The sequence below is a fragment of the Podarcis gaigeae genome, assembly GCF_964106915.1.
Source record: "Podarcis gaigeae genome assembly, chromosome: 1".
Lineage (NCBI taxonomy): Eukaryota > Metazoa > Chordata > Lepidosauria > Squamata > Lacertidae > Podarcis > Podarcis gaigeae.
Window position 1 is genome coordinate 136296570 of NC_139678.1, and position 14152 is coordinate 136310721.

A 14152-nucleotide genomic window follows, 5' to 3' on the forward strand; every position below is an offset into this window, starting at 1 on the left:
TTATTCCCTTAGAGCCCATTTCCAATATCCTAGCAGGACAGCAAGATTTAATATCCTAATTCATTTTTTCTTTTTTTTCTTTTCAACACTCTAATGTTTTGGTCTTCCCCCATTTCTGTCTGCTCCTGCAGAGCTAACAATACAAGATAATTGTTTCATTTTTATTTATATCTGCAACCTTAGCTTTATCGTTTTTACTGCTGGCATGAAATGCCACCAGGACCTTGTTTCCTTCCACTGCCCATTATTTCCCACCTAGCCAGTCTCTTGACCCTAGTAAGAAAACTCGTGCTTCATTATTTTAAGATTCTGATTTAGTGCAGGAAAAGTATTAACCTAATGTTTGGCCACATATTTCTGCCCCTAAAAAACAAGTTGCTGTTGTAAATAATGGCCAAAGGAGCATAGCAGAAAATCCGGAATGTTGTGCTTTGGGATGCTCGGAAATACATCACTCTTCAGAACTGCCATTTTGAGTTGTAGCCTGGCTCACACATTCTATATGGGATGTCTTAAAAGCACCTAAAGTGAAGGCAGATGCCTCCCTTTCCAAATTTCAAGATATTAGATGGCCAAAAGGATGATAAGGAAGATAAAGGCTGAAATGAAGCAGTATTTATTTTTAGCAGAGGATATTTTAAGCTGAATGGCTTCACCTTTGTTATTCCCCAGGGTAAAGAGCTTTTCTTGCCTCCTGGAATTTTTCTAGTTCTCTCTCCCCTCCCCCCCCCCCCCGCCAGTGCATACAAAACACCAGCCCTGTTATGTTTAAAATAACTGTCCAGGAATGGAAAACCTGAGAAGCTGCAGACTTTTGGTGACGCTGGCAGGGTCTGATGGGAGTTTGTAGTCCAACAGCACCTGAGAGTTGCAGGTTCCCCCAACACCTGGCCTATAAGGAAAGCCACTAAGGCACTCTGAAGTGCAATTCTGCCTGCTCATCTCATTAAAATATAGAACAATTAAAATTTAGAATACTTCCATAATTTTTTTGGTTTTAAAGAATAACTGGAGAAGGTCTAACAATGTGTAGAGTAGAAGTTGATGCAAAGGACACAGTGCAAATGTGTATAGAAATGTAGTAAATAATACATTTAAACCCCTCCCAAGCAAGTGCCTCTCATGTGGACTATCTTCACTCCCTTAAATCAGTTACATTGATGGGATTACAAAATCCCACCTGAAAACATCACCGCTGCTTGGCACTGGCTAAACTACTAAACTCTGCTTATGCCCATTTTTATAAAGCTTCCCATACAAATTAAATCACTGACAAAAAACTGTAAGTAGTAAAATTCTTGCATGTTAAAAAGAATTTTTTGCTTTTGCTCACAATGCAAAAGGTGACATTTTCTTATTCCTGCATCATTTTTAAATAAAAAAGGCAGATTTCAAAAGGAGAAAATTGGCATTTTGCTATGAAAAGCTGTTTTCACTGACACAATTGGTCGTTTAGAACGGTTCTAATTTTCCATTCTAAATATGTTGCAAGATTATAGGGTATGTTCTGAAATCTGTGCAGCAATTTTCTCTCATGTGCTGCTTAAAATTTAGAGAATTATCCTGATGATGGCACATATCTATGTATAGTTCAAAGGAAAATTTGGAATACTTTTTCCTCCTTGACATTCAAAATATGCCAGTTTGCATTTGTATTTTTCTTCTGATTGCGTTAACAATTTAAGGTATTTCTAGAATCTGAGAAACCAAGAGAAACTAGCTTCATTTCAGCTTGTCATTGTTATACAGAGATTAGAGAAGCAACTATTGTTTATTGTCTACGTTGTGTCTGCCCTACACAAACGATGGTGCAGCTGGTTCAGTGACCCACCTGAGGCTAAAGTCCTAAAATGCTTCTTAAGTAGCAAGCTCCGTTGAACACAGTGAGACTTGCTAGAGAATGAACATGCATATGACTGAGCAGGAAGACTTGACTTTTCCTGAACAGCTGGCACAGTGCTGCATGGCACACTGCTTTTGAATCTGGGGGGAGTTCAGGAAGTTTTCTAATATAAGGCATGGGTATCATCTGCTCAAACAATGAAAAGTTTAAAATTCTATTAGTTCCCACACTCCAAGGCCTGGGTGAACTTTGGCCTGATTTTACACAGCCCTTGGACTAATTTCAAAAGTCCTCTGCAAGTTCTCACAGTAGGCCTCCAGCAAGAGTGATCTGAACTCTTCCATTGGCCTTCCATTGGCCTGGGTAATGGAGACTCAAGGGGAGAGAATGGGATGTCAGAGAGAGAGCGAAAAGGGGCTGGCCCTTCCCACTTTTGCCTCTGACCCCCCACACCATTGGGATAGTCATATCTGTGGGAATATGACCTTCAGCAATAAGAAAGTTTCCCATCCTTGTCTGAGGTGGCTTAGTGCAACGGACGACACAGACCGAGTTAATGTGGTTAATTAATTATGGAGTTAAGTAGCACAATCCTACACATCTATCCGGGGGCGGTGCGCTCCCCCCGCACTCCTCTTGCTCCGCCAGTGCTTGCCATGCAAATATATGCTGAAAGTCAGTGTGATTTGGGGGAAGGAATATGGTGGGAGCAGAATGCTGGATTTGGACCCTGATGAGAGATGAAGCTCATTGAACCCAAACCCAGCAGGTGACCACTGTCTCCGCCCAGTGTAACTTGCATGGTTGTAGTGTAGTGTACATGAAATTGAACAGAATCTCACCCCATTGGTCCATCTAACTCAGCACTGTCGTTGTGACTGGCAGTGACTCTCCAACATGTCAGGCAGTTGACTTCCCCAGCTCCGCTCCTTTGGATCTTTTTAGTCAAATAAAACTGGGATTGTCTGTATGCAAAACATGTCCTTGATCTCTGACCAATGACCCGTGCATGACAGTGCCATCCTGAGTGCTCTGGAGAAAGGGTAAAATAAAAGTGTAATTAATATTAATGGGCAAATAGGTACAAACAGCATAATTCATTGGGATCTTGTGCACTTGGATGAAGCAGAGTTATTCAACACTCTTGAGTCTCTTCCTACGGAAAATTACTATCTTCACAGGATAGAAAGTCAGTCACACAAATCTATTGCGTGTCAAGCTCAATGGTAATAAAGACTGACCAAGACATGCAGGCCGAGAAAAGAGATATACAATATAACTATGACTCATCATGATTAACGCACAGAGGAAAATGCATGTGTAAATCTATATACAATAGTATTATAACAGCCTTTCCTTAAAAAAATGACATGAAAACCTAACAACACACAACACTAGAGCAAGTCTTTTTTATTAACTGAGTTGAACTTTAAAAATTATGTTATGACCAAAAATCAATAAAGAGAAACTGATTTAAGTTCATCCAAGTGTGAAGGGGGTTTATTACCAGTGCTACATCACTCTAATGATGTACTCTTAAAAATTTGTTTTTGTGATATATTACATCCATTATTGCTAAAAGGATAAAACCGCAAAGCAATACTGGACATTAATAAATCAATTTAAAGAAAGGGAGGGGGAAAGGGCAGATAGCCAAGTTCTATTTGTGGATTTTAAATGTTGTGCAGTTGTATAGTGCAATGCAAACAGAACCCTCATCTAGCCTTTAAATGGCTGGTAGGGTTTTTGCTCAGTAACTTGTTCGTTGCATCTGTGGCATAATATAACCACACTTGGCAACCACACTGTGCTAGGTTATATTGCTAAAATTAATCCTCTAACTTAAAATTATTGGTTGATATGAAAACAGACATACATTCCTGGTTCTTAGCACCATCACAGTCCATGGTGATTATTAAACAGCCACCACTAATTAAACCCAATCCCATGGGAACTTTTTATTTACACATTTTCCCTTTTACCAGAATACCATGATATGTTACATTTGTAGTATGGGAGCTGCTTCAGTGCGATTGATTGCAACACTGCTCCATGGGTAATATTTGAAGGACTGTCTCTGCTGGACAGCTATAGTGGAAGTGGGGGATCTCCTTATGAGCACCTGTGATATTTGTTATTAATGAAGGAAGACATGTGTCATTGGGGTTCTGTGAAATCTAAACCAATTATTTGGGTGTTCCTCATTTTTAGTTGGGACGCAGGTGGCACTGTGGGTAAAACCTCAGCGCCTAGGACTTGCCGATCGTATGGTCGGCGGTTTGAATCCCCACGGCGGGGTGCGCTCCCGTTGCTCGGACCCAGCGCCTGCCAACCTAGCAGTTTGAAAGCACCCCCAGGTGCAAGTAGATAAATAGGGACCGCTTACTAGCGGGAAGGTAAACGGCGTTTCTGTGCGCTGTGCTGGCTCACCAGAGCAGCTTCGTCATGCTGGCCACGTGACCCAAAGTGTCTGTGGACAGCGCTGGCTCCCGGCCTCTAGAGTGAGATGAGCGCACAACCCTAGAGTCTGTCAAGACTGGCCTGTACGGGCAGGGGTACCTTTACCTTTACCTTTTACATTTTTAGTATCCCGTTTTCTAACACTTACCACCTTAGTATGGGTGAGGATAAATTTAGGCCAACTTGCTTGGTACTTCAAAACCATTTCTCTAGTGTCTCTCCCCAAATCGTGAAAATAACATTACTTTTCTTATTAAGAAGAAAAAGCTTACGGAGAAAAGAGAGTGGCACTTTTGTACATCAAATCTTGTAGGCAAAATATGCTTATGCCTGCAGTTGTGATTGTCTATGTCTATGTTGTCTATGTTGCAAGTCTATGTTGCAAGTAATTCGCCCTCCCCCCACCATTGCAACTTGATTGGAGACTGCAGAAAAGCTCTGCTACATCAAGCCAAAGACCCTTCTAATCTAGCAGCCTTTATGGCTATGGCCAACCAGGTGCCCATGGAAAGCCTACAAGCAGGACATGATATCTACAGCCCTGTCCCCAACTCCTGTTCCCCAGCAACTGATATTTAGCCTCCGTAGCCATCATGACTAGTAGCCAATAATAGTCCTTTCCTCCAATAATTTATCTTCTTATGTCATCCAAGTTGGTGGCCATAACTACATCTTGTGGTATAAGATTTCATTGTTTAATCATGCACTGTATTAAGAAGTACCTCCTTTTGTCTGTCTTGGATTCCCGAACATTCAACTTCATCGGATTATTCTAACTTCTGATATTATGAACTTATATTTTCATAGTGAAGCACTGAAATACAATGTGTGCTTCTGTTGTTTTTATAAAAACTTACAGTTATTGTAGTTTTGGGCTTTGTTTTTCTCTGGGATTCCTTTATATGGGACATAGTTCTCTTATAAAAGCTCATTAATCTGAACATAGCTACCTTCCCATTCATTTTAATAGGAAATACTGCCTCCAGACTCCCACTAAGATGGGTTGCAACCTTCTCCCATTCATTCATTTAAATTAGTTAAAATAAGAGAGTTTGCATAAGATAAATTGACCATAACCATTTTTTTAAAATCTAAAAACAAGGTTTATGGTGCTCTTATTGCTTCACAATGCAAATGGAAGTGCAGGGCCATGTAGACTATATGACTAATTTTCCAATGTAAACACCTTGAAACTTCTCTATCCATTCTGTGAGCGAGTGGAACAAAGCTAGTTTTACTTTGGAGATTCACTTACCAGAAATGTGTTGTTTCGTCCTGGACAAATATGTGTTTTGGAAGGTAATGTCAGAAGGTTATAGTTTGGTGTGGACAAAAAATAATTAAATCATGGGTTATTTTGGAAAAACTGAATTTCATCTGATTTCCCCCTATTTTACCTAAAGACACTTTTTAAGAGCAAATTATCTATCCAAACCTCTGTCAGTCTCATTAAGAAATGCAGTTACTAGATTATGTTTTTTAAGTCTTGCCAACTGTGGTCTTCCGTGGACGTTCTAAGAAGATGCCAATGGAACAAAGACTATGCATTTGTGATTAAAAACAAGCTGAGCAACTAGTGTGTTATATTTTAATCTGCCTTCTGTGCATGAACCCCAGAGTGAGAGATCTGAAACCTTGGATAACTGGTGAAGGCATTAGCACTCTCATGGAAACTGCTTGTTTTCTCTTGAGTGATGATAAAGCCCATGTTACACACAAGTGGCTTCTTTTGCCCTGCCAGTAAGACAAATCAGAAAGACAAAAGAGCTGTAAACCTCTGCGAACAGACAGAGATATAACCTGAATTAAAGTTTATGCTTAATGCACCCCTGTAGTCCTGCTAAGATGTAGAGCTTTATATTTTAAACATTTGTAGTAATGCATTGATCTGTTGCAATGCCTATTTGCAGAATATATATTTTAAAGAATACAGTATTGGCTACAAAGTATATTTTTCTTTGTGCTAGGTGCCAATTTGTAAAAGCTGTATCTAGTGGTAAACTTTCCCCTGGGATAAGTGCTTCAGGACTTGACTTCTTCCCCCCCCCCCCCCCCACATTGGGAAAAACACATCAAACTCTCTGCAGATAGAGAAATAGTATATCCCAAGCTTACCCCTTCTGTTTGACATGCTAAGTGCTTTTGTTAATTTTCTAGAAAGAGAGAGCATTCAAACCTTTGAACCCACACCTGTGGCGTCAGGTTGCACAGTCTAGGGCAGCTTCACCACATGAGTCTGCTGGGTGGATAAACTGGCTCTCGCTTTGGGGGTCCACCATGCCTAAGAAACTCCCTCCACTCTCATGTCCTGTTGCAATCATGGCCAAAGATTGGCCAAGCATACATACCTTCTTAAATTTACAAACCACGTACAAATCTGAGCTTCTGGGCCATTCATATTTCTCAAGTGCACAAGCCAATCAATATTTGTTTGGCCATGAGCTTTAACAACAATACAGTTGTCATATCAGTATGACTCTCAATTGCAAAATACTCTTCTCCTTCATGATTGCCAAAGTATGACCCTATTTGGGTGTTACAAATGTGAAGAAACAGCACAGTGAGAGGCAGAGTCCCATTGGTAGCCCCAACCCCCATTTTCATGTGTCTCGTACTGGCTTTCCCATGTCCTAGCATAATTTTTGCGACTTGGAGGCTCTCTGTGCAATGAAGAACCCTGGAAGATGCAGCTTCAGGTACAGCTAGGCTAGGGGATGGCATATTCAATGCCCCTCCACATTGCAAAAAGGACTGAAAAGGTAAAGGTAAAGGACAGTTAAGTCCAATCGCAGACGACTCTGGGGTTGCGGTGCAGCATTTGTCCGCAGACAGTTTTTCTGGTTCATGTGGCCAGCATGACTAAGCCACTTCTGGTGCAATGGAACACCGAAACCAGAGCAGAGCATGGAAATGCCATTTACCTTCCTGCCGGTGCGGTACCTATTTATTTACTTGCATTTTTGGGGTGCTTTCAAACTGCTAGGTTGTCAGGAGCAGGGATCAAGCAACGGGAGCTCACCCCGTCGTGGGGATTTGAACTGCCAACCTTCTGATCAGCAAGCCCAATAGGCTCAGTGGTTTAGACCACAGGACTGCCCGCGTCCCTATATATTGAGCAAGGCCAGAGGCAAAAGAGGCAGGTGTGACACAGGTATGGGGATTTGGACTGAGGAGAGTCTTGGGGGCTTGATATAGAGGCCTGGAGAGCAGCATGTGACACATACACAATGCCCAGGACTGAGGTTCCCCAACTCCTGCTGTATATAAAAAATAGTGCATCAGATAAATGATTAGGGTAGTGTCCATCTCCTGTATGTGCTAACTTTTGTGCCCAGGAGGTTTGTGCAGTGTGGGAGAAAATTCAGTTTGCAGATAGAAGATAGCATATATGAAGGTGCACAGTCCCTGGACTCCTAACTCTGGAGGCTTCCAGATTCAGGCTGTGGTGAGCTCTGGTGCCCAGTGGCGTAGCGTGGGGGGGGTGCAGGGGGGCCCGCAAATCCATGGGTTAGGGGGCGCAAATCCACGGGTTAGGGGGCACAAATTACTTGCCTTGCCCCAGGTGCTGCCAACCCACGCTACGCCACTGCTGGTGCCTCTCCAGAAGAGAGAGGAGACAGCTGCTGCAACAGTGAAAAAGGCTGCCATCTGTGCAATCAAACAACTGAGCATAAACCAGATGAAGCACCTTGACTTGGTATTTGAGTTACGCAAGTGGGACAGTCTTTTGAGGAAGAATATTTTTGAAAACTGGAAATATAGCATCATTGATTATTTCCTATGATTTTTAGTAAGTCTTATTTTAAAGTGAGATACTGTGAGCTAAAGAAGCTCCATTCCAAACCAGAAACCGTAATTCTTTAATTGCCATTATTTCATGCACAAGACTGAAATATGTTTTTAATTGCATATAATGAAATGCACGAACCTTAATGTCTGAAAGGGTTATCCATCTGATATCCATTCCATGGGCGGCAATTACATGCACACTCTTTTTTTTTAGTTTGAGAGCAAAGCATAACATAGTATATTAACTTACAATGAACAAGCTGTATGATCCTAATGAGTAAGCTTTGCTGTATCACTGACATGAAATTATTATAAAGTTAACACTACGTATTAAGTGTTGTCCCTAGAGTATAATCTGTTGAGGAGATGCTTCAGTTGTCATTTAAATTAAAGTATTCCCTCCCCCCACCACACACTAACCTTCCTTTGCTATACATCAATCCTCGTCCACCTTGAAGAGGCCCCATGAAAGACAGACGAATAATCCCAGCAGCATATAGGCTTATTCTTATTTCACTGATGCTCTTGTACCTTTCTAGTTAGTCATATGCACCTTTTTAAAGCACCCATTAAAAATCTTGATCACTTGGTAAAGAAATAAAAAGTTAATAGCAGATTTATAATTTTATTAGCATTTATGCTGCAAATACAAGAGCTATCCCAAACCCAAATTTAATGCACCCTTAAAGTCGTTTTTATTAGCTTGATCATTCTATGCACCGTGAGCTGATTGAAAAGCGTTGTGCATATTCTCTGAGGGGAAAAATTGTGGTTTAGATCCAGAATGTGAGAATTTAAAGATTCACATTTGTTCACTCCTATGCTGCAATATTCATTGCCTTTCCTGTCAATATATGCATATGTGTTCTTACATTTCTCTCTCGTGTTGTGTGCAGATTCCTAGGTTGTCTGGACGTTTCAGACACATCTGTCTGACCACTTTTTGAAACAAGATACTGGGGTAAATTGACTCACAATCTGATCCATGAAGGTTCTTTTGATGTTCTTGGAACACAGAAGTTTTGTGACTGGGGTGGGGAGAGACAACATGGCCTTCTTCTGATTCTCCACCAGCACAAGCAGTCTCCCCTCTCTTCCCCCCATGCCCTATTGTGAGGGTTCTACCAGCCCCCCAGAGCCATTGGGGGCGTGTGGGGGGAAAGTGAAGGGGGAAGCCCTTGTTCAGGCTTCCACTGACGGGACTCGTCAGGTGACTCCTGACTAGGAGATCCATGAGCAATTGTAGCCTTCACTATAGGTCAAGGGACCCCTGACCCTTAGGTCCAGTCACGGACAACTCTGGGGTTGCGGCGCTCATCTCGCTTTACTGGCCATGGGAGCCGGCGTACAGCATGACTAAGCCACTTCTGGCAAACCAGAGCAGTGCACGGAAACGCTGTTTACCTTCCCGCCGCAGCGGTACCTATTTATCTACTTGCACTTTTGACGTGTTTTCGAACTGCTAGGTTGGCAGGAGCAGGGACCAAGCAATGGGAGCTCACCCTGTCACGGGGATTTGAACCGTCAACCTTCTGATCAGCAAGCCCAAGAGGCTCCGTGGTTTAGACCACAGAGCCACCCGCTTTTACCCAGCTTTCACTATAGGGCGTGCCAATTTTCTTTGCCTGTTTTGGACACTTCCCTCTTCATCCACAATAAGAAACAGCAGCCCAGTTTCATTGTGCTTTTGGTCAATACATACCTTCAAATAGTAGGAGCGGATCGGTGGTGGTTATTGGGGGAGCAAGTACCATTTATACGTTCCTTGCTGGGAATGGTAAACAATGCTTCCTTTAGCAATCAATGCAGACGTTTCCTTTTCCTACCAGTGCTTATGATTGGCTCATATCCCACAGTGTAATTGTCAGGATTTTGGATGGCATGCATTGTGACAGTGCTGATGCTTGTCCATAGCTGCAAAAAAGAAAAAAGAAAAAAGTCTGAGATGCCATCTGATGGGAACTAATGCAAACATTGATTACTCCCACGTTGACTGACCTCCAGATACCGTCATGTCCTATTGCCACCTGAGAATAACAGAGGCTGTGCTACTATTGAAAGAAAAACAAAACTCCAGTTCCATCATTGGAGGAGTAAACAGATGAACGTTAGAAAAATCTAACAGCACTTGGGGAATGAGAGGAGCAAGCTTTTTTATTTTATTTTCTGCTTTGCCTCTAGAAGGGTTTTTGTTTACCTTAATCCTCTCAGGAAAACGTGTAATCTAATTAACATGGTGTCTGATGAAGGCTTCTCATTGTGTGGTGGGAAAGGCAGCCGGCTCAGGGCAAACTGCAATGCAAGCCAGCATCCTGTGTCACAACCACACCCCAGATGGACTTTTAATTGTGCTGCCATGTGCTGAGCTGGTCGCAGGAGTGCCCAGTGGATGCTTGAGGGATGTGGAATCTTTATTTAAGCTATTTGTAGACTGCTAGGACATAGCTAAATGTCATAGGGCTGTACAAAAACAATAAATACAATAAATAGGACCAGTTTTCTAAACTTATTCTGTGGGAAAACGAAGGCAGCAAATGGTGAGGGTTTTTCACATTCTCGGATTGGCAATCTTTCCCGTTAATCTTTTCTGACCAATTTTTTCCTGTGTGCTTCTCCCTCCTTAGTTGTTTAGTATATAATTCATTTGACAGAACAGAACATATTACAGGTATTTTAAATTACACTTGGCCTCTTTGGATATTATTTACAGTGTAAGATTATCCCTAGAGAAAGAGAGACTGGGAGTGAACTTTCTGGGGAAAATACGAGCCCCCTCTATACTGACTTCTGTCTGCTCTACAGAGAGGTACCTGAGATAACTGATTGCAGCTAAAAATAAATGGATAAATAAACGTGTGGCACATTCAAGGCTGCTAGCCTTTTGCATGCGGCATGAGCTTTGAAACCAGCTTTGTCCAGGTCATGAAGTAATAATTATAAGCAGAAGTGAAAAAGCCATGAAATATAAGAGTGGCTGGTCTGCAGAGATCAAAGGTAAGCTTCACAGGGGAAGAGCAATGGCCTGTTCACAAGTTCACTAAATGGTGATAATACAACCTTTCATGCTGTACTCTGATAATTTAAGTTCTCTAGTGTGCAAGAAACTCCAAGGTCCTAGTTAAGCCAAAAAATGAATGGAATCAAATCTTCTGATTGTGTGGAAAGAAATTCCACATTGGCCTTATGTTTCCTAGTGAATAAAGCTCTGACTTTAATCTGTGAGACCTGGGTTCTGATATGAGCTTAGTCACTGGGACTCAGTGAGTAGGCTTTTGGCAATGAGAGCTGAGATGCTGGTCAGGTTACTGTGACTTGCCACTCAAGGTTATTGTGGGGGTGAATAATGCGAACACTGTTTAGCTTGCGTCTATACTCTATAAATCTTAATTCATATGCTTTCAGAATTCTACTGCTTATTTTAGAAATCACTAAATACAATGGACTGTGGTCTACCTTCATATATAGTCCTATATGCTATCTGCTTCAAAATCAGCCAAGGCACAGAGAGTTTGAGGGAATTCAGCTGGGACAATTGAAAAGAAGATATTCTCGGAGAATAACAGGAGAAAATATCTTTTGGAAAAATTGGTTCTAGTTTGTCAGTTCTTTATATTCTTCTGCTACCAGATGAATGTATCATTTAGTTAGGATATAGGCTGCCTTACCCAGGGGGAGCTTGCAGGGACCTCACACAGAGCCAAGCAAGAAGAGTGGCTCTATTTATATTCTCAGCAGGTCCACCTGCTTTCTGCAAATTTTGCAGTTACACTGTAGACAGATCAATACTGGGATTTGCTGTCAACAAAAGGAGGGGACACCTCCTGGTACTTCTTGTCTTTAAACAACTAGAGTTGTTTTGTATTTCCTAAACGATATTGATCCATGAAGCTAATGATAAGTTGCATAAGCTCTTTCTTTGCCCAATCTTTTGGACAGGATGCATTGGAAAATTACAATTAGCAGCACCGAAAGTGCTTGAAATCTATTGTATGCCACAAACCTTCTGCCAAGCTCCTGCTCTGTGCAAAACAATGTGATAGGAACACATTCTCGTCCTCCTGGGTGGAGGCCTGGATGCACTAATGGAGTGGCATTGAGGGTACCTGGTGTGTCTCTGTGCTTCATGTCTCGGGGAAGCTGCACCCACGGCTCAAACTCATCTGTTGAACTGTCTTACCTGTTACCTGAATGAGCTTTGTGGGCTTTGTCTCCACATTAAACAAACAAACAAAAAAACCCATGGAGATTAAATGAGAGAGCAGGAAGCTGCTATTCAAATATTCAGGGCAGAACTGGATGTTCTGTGAAAAAAATGCCTCAGTGCATGGAAAAACAGGGAGAAAGAGTATAATAAATATCTGCTATTGGTATAAATGCATGTGGTGTTCATCAGAGACTTTTATCTGAGTCATCCCCTCCCCCAGAGGTCAGGGAGTGGCCATGCGAGAATGTTTCCCCTCTGCCCCCCCCCCCCCCGCTCATTCTGTTTGTGGAATGCTTTCTCCAGCAGAACAGCTTTAAGACATCCCAGTTTAACCACACTTTTTGTTGTTATTTGGGAACATTCTGTAGTATAAATTCTGGCAATTTTTATGGCACTGTTGGATGAGCACTTTTTCAATACAGTCTCTTAGTTGTATTTTCTTGATGGATTTATTTTAAATGTTTGTGAACTTTGTGTATTTTATAGCTGATATGGGGAGAATATTCATCTCTCCAAGATTTTATTAATATAAATCTAAAGTTTAGGATAGCCAGCATCTCTTTATTTGTTAGATTTTTCTAGCTGTGATGAATGCATCAACACTTTTCATATAAGAGTGTAAGTACATCACCATGAGTAGAACAGAGCCTGTGTCTGTTTTGCTACACATTTGCACATTCAGAGGCTTCTAATACATGCATATCTGATGAGATTGATAGGGATGTGCTATGCATGCACCATCATGAGAAAAACAAGCTCTTTTGCTAAACCTGGAAAAAATCATGTACAGTCATACCTCATGTTACGTTTGCTTCAGGTTGTGCGCTTTCAGGTTGCGTCCCACGGCGATCCGGAAGTACCGGAAAGGGTTACTTCCGGGTTTCACCGTTCGCGCATGCACAGACGAGCAAAATGACGTCACGCGCATGCACAGAAACGGCGAATTGCGACCCGTGTGTGTGCAGACGTGGATTGTGTTCTTTTCAGGTTGCAAACAGGGCTCTGGAACCTGCAAGGGTGTAGGGAGCTAGTTGAACCAGAGCCTATGCAAGCACTCACTTTTCTGTAATCAGTAAAGTTGTGGCTTAAATTCTGCCAAAAACCAAAACTAAAATTTGAGTCAAATGTGTCTTTATTTAGGAGGGAGTTCTCTGGGCCTGAACACGCAAATCTTCAGTAGCTGGTATTCCATTTCAAGGAGCTGTAAAAATGTACCTGGTGGCTTTCATTCTAAGATGAAGCATTTTCAAAGGGAGACTGACCCAGTCAACTCATTCACTAGCAGTACATAGTAGCATGTTGTTTGGCAAGGACACCCACTTTAGCAATGCGCTTGGGACTTGCTCCCTGAGCTGACTGACATTAGCTACAGCTGAAAGAGCTCCTTTATGCTCCTTTGGGACAATAGCAGTTTGCATCTTTTGTTCCCTGGAGATCAGAGTTCCACAATTGCATTAAGTGTCAACCTCTGGAGCAAAGCCTTGCTGTTCTCGTCACACACGTTTACACAATGTTGGGAGAAGGGGAAGGGGAAATCGCTTAGCTGCTTGAACATACTGTGACATTTCCCCCAGATTGCTAGCCTAGCTGAGATTCACTGCCTTTAGAAGTAAAGGCACCTTGGCATATTTTTGTTCCCCTTGAAAAGCTGAGGCATTCAGAATTTTATCAAATGCTCAGAAATAGAAAGCTCTGAAGAGGCAAGTAATAAAATATTGTTCGATCTACTACACATGTCGTTTGATATAAAGGTGCCTAGTAATATAACATTGTCATGATAGCTGCTGTAGCACTCATGCATCAAACATTCCTTCCTATTTTCATTGATATTTTCACTTTCTGTTGCATTGTACATT

The 14152-nt window shown here is 41.8% G+C and overlaps 2 protein-coding genes across 6 annotated transcripts in view; one reads left to right on the forward strand and one right to left on the reverse strand.

Annotated features, from left to right (window-relative positions):
• Positions 1-14152, forward strand: part of ERBB4 (erb-b2 receptor tyrosine kinase 4) — an 837205-nt gene that overhangs the window by 240634 nt on the left and 582419 nt on the right. The window lies entirely within an intron of this gene.
• LOC310831628 (uncharacterized protein) overlaps positions 5515-14152 on the reverse strand; it is a 466313-nt gene continuing 457675 nt past the window's right edge. Inside the window, exons 2-3 of the mRNA XM_083712533.1 lie at positions 7891-8294; positions 5515-7755 (exon numbers count right to left, since the gene is read on the reverse strand). The gene's annotated coding sequence lies outside the window, so the exon portion shown is untranslated. The remainder of the gene's footprint in view (positions 7756-7890; positions 8295-14152) is intronic.